Source organism: Nomia melanderi, chromosome 2, assembly GCF_051020985.1.
Source record: "Nomia melanderi isolate GNS246 chromosome 2, iyNomMela1, whole genome shotgun sequence".
In the NCBI taxonomy this organism is placed as follows: Eukaryota; Metazoa; Arthropoda; class Insecta; order Hymenoptera; family Halictidae; genus Nomia; species Nomia melanderi.
In genome coordinates, this window is record NC_135000.1 from 438987 (window position 1) to 454984 (window position 15998).

Genomic DNA, 15998 nt, shown 5'->3' on the forward strand with positions numbered 1-15998 from the left:
TCTAACAGTTTATGCATACTTTTTTAAGTAGAATGACCTTAAAACGTCTTGAAGACGTCTGGCTATATTAGTACCGTCCCAAATAATGTTAAACTACACTGTCATAAATTCATTCTCGCAAAAAAACTTTCGTAGTGGAGTGTGTGTCGTCGCGGAACATTCGGGTTTCCATACCTGTAACGTCCGCATAACTATTTACAAATTTCCCCTGCTGACATATCTGCATGTTCTTTTCATTTTCTTAACACTTTAATACCTGGTCACACATTATCAATTACCGGGTATCACAAGGATAAATTCACAAATTACATCCTTTACGAATAACCATGATACTAAACTGCTTCACAAATAGTTGAATGTTTTATCAGCGACAGATTATCTTGATTATTGAGGATGAAATTCCTTATTTCTTACGCCTACAAATTGTTCATTTACCATGGGGTGTCGTGGACACCCCACCTGAACATTAACGTCAACAAATTTCAGCCTCCTACTTAATACTAGAATTATTTCCAGTTTCTTCAGATAATCATTATAATATTGAAACGAAACTATTTATTTTTAAAATCATTTCAAATATTCCATGATTTTAAGGTATCAATAATAGCGAAACAGGAAAACCAAAACCAGCCATTTTGGCTGGAACGGTAGATCTAGTGTTACAGGTTAAGTCCCACTCTGGTTTTATACTACAAATTTGATCTTATTTCTAAAAAGTGGTAACATTCTTAAATACTAAGAAATCACCTTTCAGGTGGACGCACGGAGAATTTTACTTCTAATATCTCATTATTTCTAAGAAGACACCTCGCAAATGGACGTGGAAGATGCTTATGTCTAGAGCCGCTTCGCGGAAAGAATCTTCTAACCCAGCGTTACTTAAACTATAGGGCGCGATTCCAAATGGGTTCGTAAAGCGAAATGTTGAGGTCACGACAATTTAATTCAGATATATGAATTTAAAGAAACATTAATCGCAATCCCTCCATTATCTTTAATTTAATATATCGCATGTTCTGTGCAGTTATAAAATCGTAATACTGACCAAATTAAGCTGTACATTATATTTACATATTAAAAAACAAGCTTTAACGCTTATTAACCCTTTGCACTCGGAAGCTTTTCACTAGAAAAATTTGACACTTTCCAATGAGACACAGGCAACACAATTTGAAACGAACTAATAAGAAAACATACGTAAATTAAGAAACAAAGCTATTTTATATAAATATTTCACATATTAAAGCATTATACAAAACTTAATATTACATATACCACTTTGTAATTTGTTATATCAAATCAAATGGTGACTAAGAGTCATCTCTCGAGTGCAAAGGGTTAAATCCAAATACTGTTTAACGCTGAAAAATGTTAAGGAAGCTTTACGTCCAGCAGTGTCAAATATTGCACACAGATTTAATTTGTTATGCAGCACAAAACAAGCACATTCATCTCAATTTTTTCCATTAATTTTTGCATACCTGAAACAAATTCTAAAACTACTTTTTTTCATGAATATATTGTTTACCAAAGAAATAAATTTATGGGGAAATATTTATCTTTATATCTTTGTTTTATATTTAAATCTGGTGTCGCGAAATAATCTCGATGATAAAAAGGGATCACGAATAAAAAAAAGTTTAAGGGGCGCTGTTCTAAATTGTAAGAGCGCGTGATATCAGCATCGATGGCCGATAGGTGGCTCTCATAGTCAGAACAAAGCGAACAGGAAAACAACGTACACGAAAAATGTGCACATGTACGAAAGCACGTAAAAACGGACAATGTCAAATGCGTAAATAGATAAAAGCGCAAGATGTAAAACGTGCACAGTACATGATCTTCACATATAAGAAATGCAAAATATTTACTGAATTATTCTAGAAAAATACTTACAGTTACTCGATTTAATATTCGAACACCATAATGTTCATAGAATGAATGTTCTATTTATTTACTTGAAACATAGTTACACAGTATTTTGGTCCGTGATTGGTTAAAGCAAATACTCTAACTTACAGTTATATAAAATTAATTGATTTCTTTCTTATTGTTATATACAATAATAAACTATGAACGAAATTATATTGAATTCCGAAGTTGAAAAATGATTCGAACACCCACTATAACTCATCGCTTACTTTATCCTAAAGGTAAGTTTGTCGATCGGATCATTTGTAAATGAATCATTCAGAAGCCAATGCAGTTAAGTTCGTATGTTTTGGCTTCTGAAATTATTATATAACATATTCACAAGCTATAAAAAGAAGGGCTTTCCGACCTAGAAAAACGAACAAATGAGTAAAACCTTTAATAACTAGAAAGAATATTATTTATTCCACTAAAATTTACAAAAATCAGAAAATATCAGAATATCAAGTATCAAGTAAGTGTCGCAGTTCTTGCGGTTTCAAATAATTAATGTCATAATGAACTTCGTCATTAACCTTCGGTAGAAATGGTGTTAACACGTTGCAAATCAGAAAATTCTATATCTATGTTTCAAGTACTTATAAAGAGTTATAAGAGATACACTCATATAGAGTGTAACGCTATCACGTGAATTAGATAGGCACGGTACAACGGTAACGCCGGGTGAATATAGCAAACAGCTGCGTTCCGTGATCGCAGCTCATAAATTAGGAGGGAAATACAAACAATTAAGCTAAGGAATTATAACGCGAAGCGTACTATCTAAAAGTCACTCAACGCGGGCGGTCGGGTTAAGAGAAGGTCGGAAACCAGAGAAAGGAAACTACTTTGCTTGTTGCCTCTAAAGATTCGTTTATTACAGACCATATCTAAACTGACACTCTTAACTAAAATCACGTTCGATCTTCGCTGTCGTCGAAGTCCTCTCGGTACCTTGGTTATTTATGAGGGGCTAGAAATTTTCTCAAGAACTACCGCGTCCGCTTGCTGGAGATCTCTTTATTTTTTCTCTGGGTCCCACGCTTTCCCTTAGCACGTGCGCTCAGAATCGCCCTCGCTCTCGCGCCTTGACCGGAGATCTCCACCTCCACTCGCCTGAAGGTGAACCGAAGCCAGAGGAAGAGGTCCGCCCCGGACGAAGGGGATGAACTTCACCATTGGGTTAGGGAGGATTGCTCCATAGCATACCCATAGGACACAGTTAGTTAATTCCACAGGATCTGGAGTTGCGAAAAATTCCACTCCTTATCGGTCGACGCACGAATAGCGGCCGCCAGGAGAGCATCGCTATGCGAGAACTGTTTGAAGGTAGACCATAAACCCGAAATCTGCAAGAAGAGCTCATGCCGCATCTGCAAACAATATCACCATACGCTCATTCATCGGCTGAAATCAACCCCGGATCGCGTAGGTGATAGTTCAACAATGAGGCACAGAGCGTCACCGATCGCTCAGGAAGAAGAGAGCGAGTGACAAAGGCATCGCGAGAGCCGGAAGGAGCCAAGCCGTTTCAAAGTATTCACCATCGACACCATCAACAATGAGCTGCTCGTCACTGCTTAAGTTGACATATTGGACAACAACCAACGTCCACTCAACTCTAGAGCTCTCATTGATACAGGTGCTACTACCAACTTCATAACGGAAGACCTCGTTGAACGGTTAAAAATCCCAAAAAGGGAATGCTCCATTCCCGTAGGGGCTCTCAACGCGATGACCACCGTCGCAAAACATACAGTAAGGGCTACTATAAGATCAAAGGTCAACGCACACCAGCGAACCTTAACATTCCTGACGATACCAAAAATCGCAGAATGTGTCCCGGATCAAGCAATCAATCGGTCAAAAATAAATATTCCGCGTAACATTAAACTAGCGGATCCGGAATTCCATCGCCCTGCACGAATTGACCTGCTCTTCTGCTCCGGAACAGCACTGTCCATGCTCAGCGTCGGTCAAATCAACCTATCGGCCCCCAATGAACCTGACCTCTTCCTCCAGAAAACGAGGCTCGGATGGGTCATCGGGGGGAGCCCACCATCTCCCTCACAAGGTCACGGCGCCTCGTGTCACGTAACGAGTACGCTACAATTCGACCTCTGGCGCGATGCAGCAGGCGAAATTAAAACATATGAATTGCAAACGGCAACGTTCGGATTATCGGCCGCTTCGTACTTGGCCGTTCGTTGCCTCAGCCAATTAGACCAGGACGAAAGCCACCGTTTTCCTCAAGCCGCCAAACTCCTACTCCGGGACTTCTATGTGGACGACGCACTAATCGGAGCATCAACGATCCAAGAAGCATGCGCAATCCGGGAGGAACTCACCCACATGCTGAAATTGGCGGGCCTAAACATACGGCAATGGGCAGCCAATCACAAGGCTATTTTAAAGGGTCTGCCAGAGCAGGACGTAAACAAGAAGCTGCATCTCGGCGAATCGTCTAGTCTGAAGACATTGGGAATCGTCTGGAATTCTTCGAACGACTCCATATCATACGAAGTGCAAATCCAGCTTGCCCCGTCACGCGTAACCAAGCGCTTCATCACAGCGGAGATCGCGAAAATTTATGATCCCCTTGGCCTCCTAGGACCCGTCATCAGCGCCGCCAAGATGCTGTTACGAAATATCTGGACCATCAAGGTTGACTGGGACGAGTCTTTGCCCATGAGCATTCACTCAGAATGGAGCCAATATTATAAACAATTACCGTTACTGAACAACGTCGTGTTTCCAAGGAATACCATCCCTCGTACATCAACGGTAACGGAATTGCACAGATTTTGCGACGCCAGTGAAAAGGCCTACGGGACATGTTTGTATATTCGATCGACAGACAAACGCGGTAACATACATGTACAACTCCTTTTCGCGAAATTAAAGGTCGCACCGTTGAAGACGCACCGTCGATGCCCAGACTCGAATTGTGTGGGGCCTTATTACTACCATCTTTACTAGCCACCGCTAAAAAGGCTCTACATGTGAAGATTGATCGTACAATACTCTGGACGAATTTCACAATAGTACTTCACTGGTTACAAAACTCTCCACACACCATAAAAACCTTTGTAGCAAATAGAGTATCCGAGATACAAGACAAAACAAGAGTCGCGGATTGGCGACACGTTTCAACGTCAGACAACCCCGCAGATCTCATCTCGCGCGGTCAACATCCCGAAGAGTTTCAGCCATCCATCTGGCATCAAGGACCAGAATGGCTCAGTAATGAAGAATCTTCATGGCCAACTACAAAATTAATACCACTCGAAGATGCAATACCAGAGAAAAGGATAGCAACTTGCCTAATTGCGCAAACAGTGGACACCAGCATCCTCAACAACTACTCATCTTGGAGACGAATGCAACGGATTATCGCGTACTGTCTCAGGTGGAAGAAGAATAACACCAACAAGGGAAGCCTCTCCGCCTCGGAGATCAAGAACACCCACAACGTCATCATTAGGCTCCTCCAATAGGCACATTTCGCCAAGGAATTGCGGCGCCTGTCGAATAACGATTCCGAAATTGGAGGGAAATTGCAGCGTTTAGCTCCCTTCTTAGACAAGGACGGCATCTTACGAGTTGGTGGCCGATTAAAACACTCGTTCATCCCTTTTCCACAGCGGCACCCCATCGTGTTACCAAAGGCACGGGTAACAATACTCATCATTGAAGCCGAGCATCGAGCTCATTTACACGCTGGGCGTCCTGTAAAGTACTCCGATTGTCACGAGCACTTTTGAGTATATGCTGAGTTTTTCGAAGGACCACCCAATGTTGGGACTAAATGACTGATTGACTGATAGCTGTGCTGATTCTCAACTGAGTCTGATTGAATCTGAGCTGATTCTCAACTGATTCTGACTTGATTCTAAACTGATTCTGATTGAAGCTGAGCTGATTCTGAACTACTTCTGACTCTGAACTGAACTGGTACTGATTTTGACTGAACTGATTCTGAACTGATACTTATACTGACTGTCAAACTGATCCTTTTTCTGACTGTTTGAAGGGTTTTGATACTGATCCTGGGCCTACTCCCCCCCTCTCGTTATACGAAGGTGGGCCTCAGGGGCGGTTTTTCTATCCCTTCCTACGCAAGATACCTACCCCAGTCTCATCCCCTTCCAGTCCGCCTGTAGCGCGGGTTTCCTGGAGCGGGGGTGACGGAGTCGGTCGCTATGCTGAACGAATGTTTGGCAACGCTGGGGAAATTCCATTAGGTCAAAATCCTTGAGGACACTTTTTCTAAAATTCTAACAGACCCTCTGGAACACGACTTTACGATACCTGGACTGAAGTGAAAAAACTAGACAATGGTTGATTTCTACGCTGAACCCTTATGTGCCGCATATTGGCTGCAGGCCGGCCTGCTAAAGTACCGGACGGAAAGCTGATGGTCACGAACGTCTCTAAGAATAATTCCCGTGTCGTAAAATTGTCCCCTTGTTGTCCTAACACGTTTAGAATACGCTATATGCCGTTAGACGCAAGTACTGGCCCATTGACGGGCGAAACCAGGTCTGGAAAGCGCTAAGACCCTGCACGCGCTGTCTACAAGCCCAGCCACCGTTCGTGGACTACGTAATATGTGACTTACCTGAGGCGAGGGTCACCGAGTCTCGACCGTTTACGCACGTTGGCGTGGATTATTGCGGACCCTTTTACGTGAAAGAAAGAAGACACCGGAATCTCGCAAAGATAAAGGTATACGTGGCGGTCTTCGTTTGCCTCGCGATTAAGGCTGTACATTTAGAGCTTGTGAGCGACCTCACCAGTGAAGCCTTCAATGCGGCACTGAAACGTTTTATCGCTCGACGGGGATTTTGCGTGAGCCTGTACTCCCACAATGGTACAAATTTCGTCGGAGTGAATAACGAGTTAAAAGAGCTCCGCGAACTTCTTCGATCAGACGATCATAATCGAAGGGTAAAAATCTTCCGCACAGAGCGATCCACTGAAAATTTATTCCACCCCGTGCACCACATTTCGGGGGGCTGTGGGAGGCGGCCGTGAAGGCATTTAAACACCACCTGGTACTCGTCGTAGGCACTGAATTATTTACCTTCGAGGAATTCAACACCCTAATAATTCAAATTGAGTCCATCCTGAACTCCCGACCTCTCACATCTCTGTCATCCGATCCAAATGATATTTTAGTACCTACTCCCGGTCATTTCCTTATCGGCGACTCATTTACGAGCCTGACTGAGCGAGATTTTACCGACATACCATCGAACCGCCTATCGACGTGGCAACACATCCAAAAGGTAAAGAGGCACCTTTTGGAATCGTTGGCACCGGGAGTACTTAAATGAGCTGACCAGGCGCAGCAAATGGACAACACATCTCCCATACAGTGGCCCCTCGGCAAGGTAGTAAAGGTGTATCCAGGTTCCGACAACATTATTCGTACTGTAACGATTACAACCGCTACGAATGTGTGTGATCGGAGCGTTAAGCGGATCGTACAATTACCCTACCAATCAAACGGAGAGGACAACGTCCCAAATAAGCCAGCATCTACGGACGTACCTTTTCGAATCCCGCACCCATCTTAGAAATTAAGATTAAATATAACACCTGTACTCAGCTAAACGTAAATGCACAGATTATAATTACATATTCATACACACATACACGCGTTCGATCACACAGATCACACATGTAGTCTTAAGCACACGAACACAGCTCATTCACATGTTGATCGGCATCCTCTCAACGGGGGGAGGATGTTCCATAGCATACCCATAGGACACATTAACATTTATTTTGTAAAGAATACTTATATTACGTAAAAACAAGGATACAGAACTGGAAAGGAAGAGATGCTAGCTGATAACGACCGAGACTTCCATCGGAAAAATCAGAACGATTTCGAACCTTGAACGTTTAACCAGTTTGTAAACTCAGAAATAAAACAGAAGTCTAAATTTAAGCGAAAGTATAAGATTTATTTCACGCGTCCTGAGCAGAGTACCTTAGTAGTCCACGGGCACCTTAACCACGTGAAGTTCCCTAAAATTTCCTTAACCGCGAACGGCGTAGCGCAACAGAGCAATAATTCTGCAAGTACCATTGTGTCTGAATATTAAATCGAGCAACTGTACTCTGGTTTTTTTACCAGAAGTTGGTATTTATTATAAGTATTAACGTGTGTTACTACTGCATTCGGACGAGTTTTGCTTATATGATAAACATTGATATAGGTAAGGTTAGCTTTTTACCAGGTGGAGGTGCAGCGGAGTTGTGGAATCGCTTCACAGCGGGTTTCAAAAATATGGAATATAAAATATGGTGTTCAATTTAAAAATGGTAACGTAATCTTACCAGGACATTTTAAGGCTATGTCACGGGCAAATACCTCCCGTCGTGGTATGTAGTACTTCATACCCTGTAACTTTTGTTTCATACCTTTGTCCGTATCACTAATATTTTTCGGGATAATTCACTTTTATACACACCGTAGTTTCAGAGATATTTAAGAAAATGTACTTTCAACCCTGAACTTTGAAAGGTGTTTCCACCCTTTCAAAATGGATGTTGGCCGATAAGGCAAAATCCGTGTCAAATATTGTCTTAAGAACTATGTTTCACGCAAGTTTCATCAAAATTGGTGCACGCTGGTTGAAAAGGTTCCCTTGTCAATTTAGTGACTTGTATACGCCTTATCATTTGTGCACAATAATTTAGAAACACCCTGTATATGTACGGGACTGTGCGTATTTAAACTGTCCACTTTTTGCTATGTGCGTCTTTTCCTCAATCCATTCAAAATTCTTTCCTTGTTTTTTGTTTTCTATGAACAAAGGTACAGTGAAATAGAATTTAGATCGGATCGGAATTTATAGTGTTTATCATTATAACTGAAAAATATTTGATCGAAACAAGGATAGACCGAAACTGGATCAAGATCTGACCGATAGTGTGTTCCGGATTACTGTGAACGTAAACAATAATCAAAGAGTAAAAAAATTTCAATTTCAGTCATTTTAATTTTGCCTTTTCGAATGTAATACTAGTAGATTATTGGGATTTTCCAATTGCACCTCGATCTTGTTTTGCGCGGTGGATGCGTACAGTGTAAAAAAACTGAGGAAAAAAACTGCGTAAAATAAAAAAACCGCGCAAAAAATACCCTGGAAAATAGAAAAACGTGCAAAAAGGTAGCCATAGAAACAAAATGTACCTACCGTGTAAAAACAGATTTCCTGTAAAGTAGAAAATTTGTGTTAAAATAAGGCAAAGTATACAAAAATTAATTTAAGGTATAAATATGCATTCAGTCGAATCTTTTATATGCTTTCGCAACTGTGTTAAGTGAAACATATTAAAAACCGTGTAATAGCAAGTAAAATGTTTAAAAAATAAAAAACGTTGTTAAAAAAACAACTTCAATGAATGAAGACGAAGACGAACATTTTGATCGTGATGCGAAAATACAATACTTTATAACTTTTGAACCAATATTCACTGCCAAAAAGTTTAAAATGCTAGGTGTACAGAATAATGACCTTAACAATATATATGGAATTCACAGTGATACATGGGTTACTTTTTTTGTAAATAAGTTCGACAGTTTCCCATTCCCAGACATATTTCTGCATATATCCGCAAAACTAAGGCTGAGTAATGGTAACATGTATAGAAAAATAACAACGTATTTTAAGGACATCTAAATCGGTAAGGAATCACTGATATAAATAATTACCACAAAACCATGTAAAAGCAAATGAAATGCGTAAGAAAAACTGTGTAACAGTTAATCGCGTAAAAATGAACCTAGGTGTACAATATATCAGAACACAACGTAAACCGAACGTAATAATGTTATTAACATACTGTAAATAATTAAATTCAACATAAGCAGATTTACTCTAAATCTTATTATACTCGAAAGAATTTCAAGGATCAAGTTTCAAGGTAAAGATTGAAATAACTAAAACTGAAATACGCTTTACTACATAATTATTTCTTACTAGACTGCACATTTATATGCAAATACATGTTTCCAACATTGAATGTATTTTGCATACTTTAAATAGAAGAATATATTACATATCTTCTATATATTCTGAATACTTTTACCTTGTTACTGGTTTCCTTTTCAACGATTTATTAATTATGAACCAATAATATTCATGATACTTTCATACAACTGTATTACAGTTGGTTTATGATAATCTAATCTACTCTGTATTCAACATAAGTTCAAATAAATGTAAATAATAACGTTGATTACACATAGAGCGACAGAAACATGTCGGAACGTGAATTTGATTATATACAGAATATCACTGGAGAAAAGATTAATGAGAAGTTTAATCGCAGACTAAGAACAACTTCGACAAAAATTATGATTAACTACATAATAACGAGTCGTACAAATTAAACCGAATATTACTGTATCTTGTTTAAATATTTCCCTTAGTTACTGGATTATAAGCTTGTAACAAGTTTTGGAAATTTTTACGTCTAAATATACAATCACTTTAAAAGTATTCGCACAGTCAATAATGTTAACAAAGGTGTTGTAGAACATCATTTATTAGAAATATTTCTACACACAACAAATATACATGTACATTCTTTGAGGTTTACAGAATAACTAACAAGAAAAAGAGAGATAATGCGATACCTATGTATATTCTTTATTCATAAAATGTTGAAAATGTGTGTGTCATAACTATTCGTACAATGGTATCATTCATAAGTAATTTGATTTGTTTATAATATAGATTTCAATACTGTAACTTGAGGTTATTGTGTTAAAAATTGAGTGCTACATTGTGTCTAAAAACTAACACCAGAGAAACAAAAAATTGTCAGAAATTTTCGTAATAAACGTAAATCGTTCCTGCTAGTAAAATTTCATCTACCATTTATAAAATGAGATCTACCACACCAGAAATCATTGATATATACCTAAAAAAATAAGCAAAGAGGTCGGACGAGTAATAATTCAAAGAATATAAGATAATGCGTCTTGTTTTAACATTAATTTATTCGACTGTTTGATATTTCGAAAATATTTGATTCCACCACGGTTAACACGGGTTTACATAACGTGTCAATTTGGCGCATATTAAATATTGTAAACATTGTTGTTAAATAGATTTTCACCTATTCTGTGTTTTCGAGCGTCGTATAAGTAACTTATAAAAAATTGTGCCATTTAATATTAACCGTGCCGCGAACCGGTTAAATAACTAATTTAAAATTTGATCAAATATTCTACATTTACTTTCGTTCACTTAACTTTATGTCAATTTCTATATCGCCTGATTAATCAATTTTTCAATTTTTGTCTTCTCTTTAGTGTCTTTTTGCACTAAAAAAAATTTGCCATCGAACTTGTTTACCTTAATTTTGTAGCCAGTTACTTGATTGGTTGTGATAAGAATAGTTACTTACATTAATAGGTACTTATATAAATATTGTTTATATCAATCAAATTTTCTTTCTCCTACATATATATGTTTCATTTTATAGAAAATGAAAGTATTAATCTAATTATACAATAAAAAACATACGATTTCATTCAAGAAAACAAGTTTGACTTTCGCGTGAGCTCTACGGGTTCTTCCATTACAAAATTAATTGCATCAAACCATGTACCCGTTAAAGAAAGTAAACTTTTATCTGAAACATTTTCCACTGAAATCGCCACCGAGAAGTAATTAAAGTGGTTCTAGTTACATGCCCCACCCTGTATACATATATACCATATACGTTCTGTTTATACAGGGTGTATGTAGTAACTAGAATAGGCTAGCACTCTGCTCTTGTTGAAGTTGTGAAAAAATCTTTACAATATTGAAGAAGTTCTACGACAGTGGAATACCAAGTTTTTCGATTAATGTATTGATGCAGCTGTAAAGTGAAATCATATCTCCTGTTTTAAATAATACTCTATATTAACTTTTAGCTAAATAGTTATCATGTATCATTTTATGGAATCAATGGTCATTCAATCTGCCGCTCGTCCTTGGAAACAGCCGCACTACATCCACTCTAACATGTCGAAGGCTTTTATCAGATCAATATTCTTAGCTACTTGTAGCTTTAATATTAACCTTTTATCTAACAGACGAAATATTAAGTATGAATAATACGATTTGAATACGTGCAATGACGCCTTATATTGGTAGAGTAGATTTCCAATGTAGAAAATCTGAGGAAGAACATAACTCGGTTTTACAAAATTGTTTTACAGAATTTTATTTTTGTGGTTAGACAAAATAAATTAATTTCAGTATATAAAAATATGTTTCATATGGTAAAAAAGTTTAGTGATAACTTAGAAACAAAATATAAGGAATATCAATTTTTTACCATAACTTTGTTACTATAAACAATAAAAAACATAGTTACAGTAAAATTATGTACTTTCATAAAAGCTTCACAACTACAGGACATTTAATATTTAAAATTCTATTTTAAAAAATGAGTTACATCCAATTTGAACTCATAGCATTCATTTCAGAAAAATCTCATCATAGAGTTTATTTGTGTCATTGGAATTAAGAAAAAGTAAGTCCATAACTGCTATAATTCTAAAAAAAAAAATGGTATATAATACTTTATTTGAACCACTCTATATATTTTATTGATATTCACCTTAGGGAATACTCGTGCTAAAAATATAAAATATAGTAAAAACTACTAAAAAAGAATATGACAAATTGTTATTAAGAAATTATTAAGGGTAACGTTAGTAATTCAATATATTATAAAGTACTGTGAAAAGAAAAATAGAATAATATATTACACAAGAAGTTTAACACATACTATGAGAAATTCATAGTAAAAAAAATTTAGAGGAACCTAAAGTTTGAAAACTAGGTCATTATCAGCAAAAATAACAAGAAAAAGCTGAAGTTTACATATGTGTACGTAAATAAGGATTTTCATTTTTAAAAAAGTAAAGTTATCGTATGGTGTAAACTAAATAAAAACTGAATATAAAGAGAACATTTCCATTAACACTGTAACACAATTAATACAAAGTCATTTATAATATGTATTCCTTATATTTTTTTCGAACAATAAATCACTCTAAATTTTTTTTATCGCAAGAGGTATATTTTTATAGGAAATGTATAATTTAGATTGTGATTCACTATAAGGATCCTTAATCAAATATATTATCTAATGAGCGTACTTCTAAATAATAAATAGAGAAATTGAAATACCTTAAAAAAATGAAAGATATAAAGTTCTGAACAAAATGATTAAAAAAAACATAACTTTATAGAAGTCTATATTTCTAAATATATATATATTTTACATATTATGATACATTGCATAAAAACTGATCTTAATATACATAAAATTAGATGAAACACACTATATATATATATATAACAAAAAAATTAACAAAACAATATAAAATACTGTTTAAAAGAGATTAATATGACCTCTTGATGATCATTTTCTAATTATAAGACAGATAACATTTTACTGAATGAACAGTAATCAAATAAAAGTGCAAAAATGCACATAAACACAATAAAAGTAATAAAAAAGAAAAATGGCCTTAAATTTATATGAAACAATTAATCACATAATGAAGTCGTGAAAATTACACAAAGAAACCAATTCACTATTAGATGTGTTACGAAATTATTTAAACATTGAGCATAAGAAAATAATTTAAAGTGACTTTTTTAAATTAACAATTTGAAACAAACGAAAAATCTTAAATATACTAAAAAATATCGACTTTAAAAAGAATATTGAGAAATAATAGATAAGCTACATGTATTGTCTGAAGAAAACTATAGTTTTTTATTAACCTTCGAAACAGTACGCCCAAGTCACTTATGGCTCATGTTATTGACTGATGGGGAGTGTCTCGAGCAACAGCCTTGAGCCAAAGGTGACTCCGGCAGTCTCCTGACGTGCGGTCTGGGTTAGGTCAGAAAGTTAACGAACTAAATAAAAAAATAAAAAAAATTCGTGAAGGAAACAATTTCAACAGATTCTAAACTCTGAAAAAGTATATTGTTTTTCGACGAGATTGACGTTTACATACTTAAATAAGGTGAGTTAATGTGAATTAGAAGAAAACCGAATTCTGGGATGAACATGTGCAGTTCGTAACATGTGGAGAAAAACACTGAAAATATGTTTTCAATAATAATAATAGTAATATTATTAGCGTTAATAGATACGCACGAAAAAAAGGTTTAGCAATAAAATATTAACGTCATACCGTTAATTATACATTCAAAAATGCCAGTACTTTTGTATTCCCACAAACCGCATATATTGTAAAATGAAATTTATATTATATGGATATTTATACCGTCAGAATTACATCGTGCCAATACATTTATTCAGCATGGTAGTTAATATATTGTAATTACATCCGTCGGCCGTGTTCATGAACACAATCACAGTGCGTAACGCGAAAGGTCGAAGACAATATTGATACAAGAAAACATGAGAAAAGCTACTGTATTGTAACATTGACTCAGGTCGATATTTAAGGCCATTGGAACCATTTACAGGAAAATTGATAATATAAAAATATTTACAGTTTCTCCTAAAAATGAATAGAATGAAATTTTATCAACCATATTACGAAAAATACTTTACACTATTCCTCATCCCTTGTGCAAGGTAATAAAAGCAATAGATTCCGTTTGTAATTTGTAATTTAATTAATTACACTACGGCAGCTATGAATTTTCATAAAATTGCTGGTGTTACAATCAATGTAAAAGTATAATAAACCTATTTATATTAAATGCGTAAACCAAACTTCTTTCTATTATATTTATATTATGCTTCTGAGATGAGTTTGAAGTATCAAAGAAAAGACAATGGATGTGCCAAAATTACAAGAAATTAAATCAAAATTACAAAGAGTCATTTACAACATTGCTTTTAGAAATAATACAATTTGTGTTGTAAAAATAAACCATGTAATTTTTAATTTAAAAGATAAAACATACAGTTCTGATGAATTACTACACTAGTGTAAAGAGATGAAAGTCTAAGCCAAATACGTATATTATACTTGACGATACTTTACAAAAGCATTTTTCATACTTAGTTGGTTTATTTGTATAGTTAATAAAATTAACAGTTGAATGAGTGTTAAAGGTACTTGTAAAGGTGTGTGTATCAATTAATTTTAGAAACATTTTCATATAACTATTTTGATAAATTATATTTATCTTTATTTAGTATCTATTACAAAAAATATTATTATATATACATTTGATAATAGAAAATTATTTTTGTGTAAAACTAAAGTGATAAAATAATATAAACATAATTGTAATATAAAGGAAATAAAAAGAGGAAGCAATTTTTAATACAGAAGAAATAGAAAAGACTATAATACACTTTCAATGTAGAAAGACACGAGGAAAATAAATTTGTTACTCAAATACAAGAAAATAAAATAAAAGGGAAAATATTATTATTCACTATTAATATATTCATGGTTTCATTTCTATATTTTAGAAAATACGTTGTACATAAAAAGTTACTTACCGTTGCTGCCTATCTCCTTGAATCGTGGTACTTATTATTAATGCTGAATTATAGCTTAGGGTTGAATTATTCTGTAATTGAATAAATAAATAATAAAAATATTAAGAAAATAAGGTAATTAATATGTGTGCAATTATATGCAATCAATATTAAATATAATTTTACCAGAATTAAAGTTGCGTCGAACATTCAAAATAACCATACACCGCTCACGAATAGCACGTCCGCATACGAAGGATACAGCACGCAATAATGGTTGGATGCTTGATCTGCGATTCTCTTCCTCATTTCTCACATGCTACCACCTTCCAGTTTCGTGATTGGTTCTCCCTTCGACTACTTTCGACGTCCTTCGGAACAGAACATTTGAACGAAGCGTTTGAATTCTTACGAAACCGCCAGGTTTGTCGAAACTTTGTATGTTTATATCTCTAAAAAATATAATAAAAATAAAAGTTACATTTACACATCATACGAAATTTTATAAGTATAATTTTATTTACAAAATCATGTTTATTATATCACATATTAAATGCTTTTATATGTTTCATACAATA

At 35.4% G+C, this 15998-nt stretch overlaps 1 long non-coding RNA gene across 3 annotated transcripts; it reads right to left on the reverse strand.

Annotated features, from left to right (window-relative positions):
• Positions 1–8675: 8675 nt before the first annotated feature.
• Positions 8676–15754, reverse strand: LOC143176943 (uncharacterized). Of its 3 annotated transcripts, XR_013001509.1 has the most exons (4): positions 15607–15754; positions 15442–15512; positions 9126–9143; positions 8676–8731 (listed from the first exon to the last, which is right to left on the reverse strand). It is a non-coding gene; the product is annotated as an uncharacterized LOC143176943 (long non-coding RNA). The 3 variants fall into 3 exon arrangements; XR_013001507.1 differs by lacking the exons at positions 8676–8731; positions 9126–9143 and adding an exon at positions 10590–12106; XR_013001508.1 differs by lacking the exons at positions 8676–8731; positions 9126–9143 and adding an exon at positions 13369–13868.
• Positions 15755–15998: the final 244 nt, after the last annotated feature.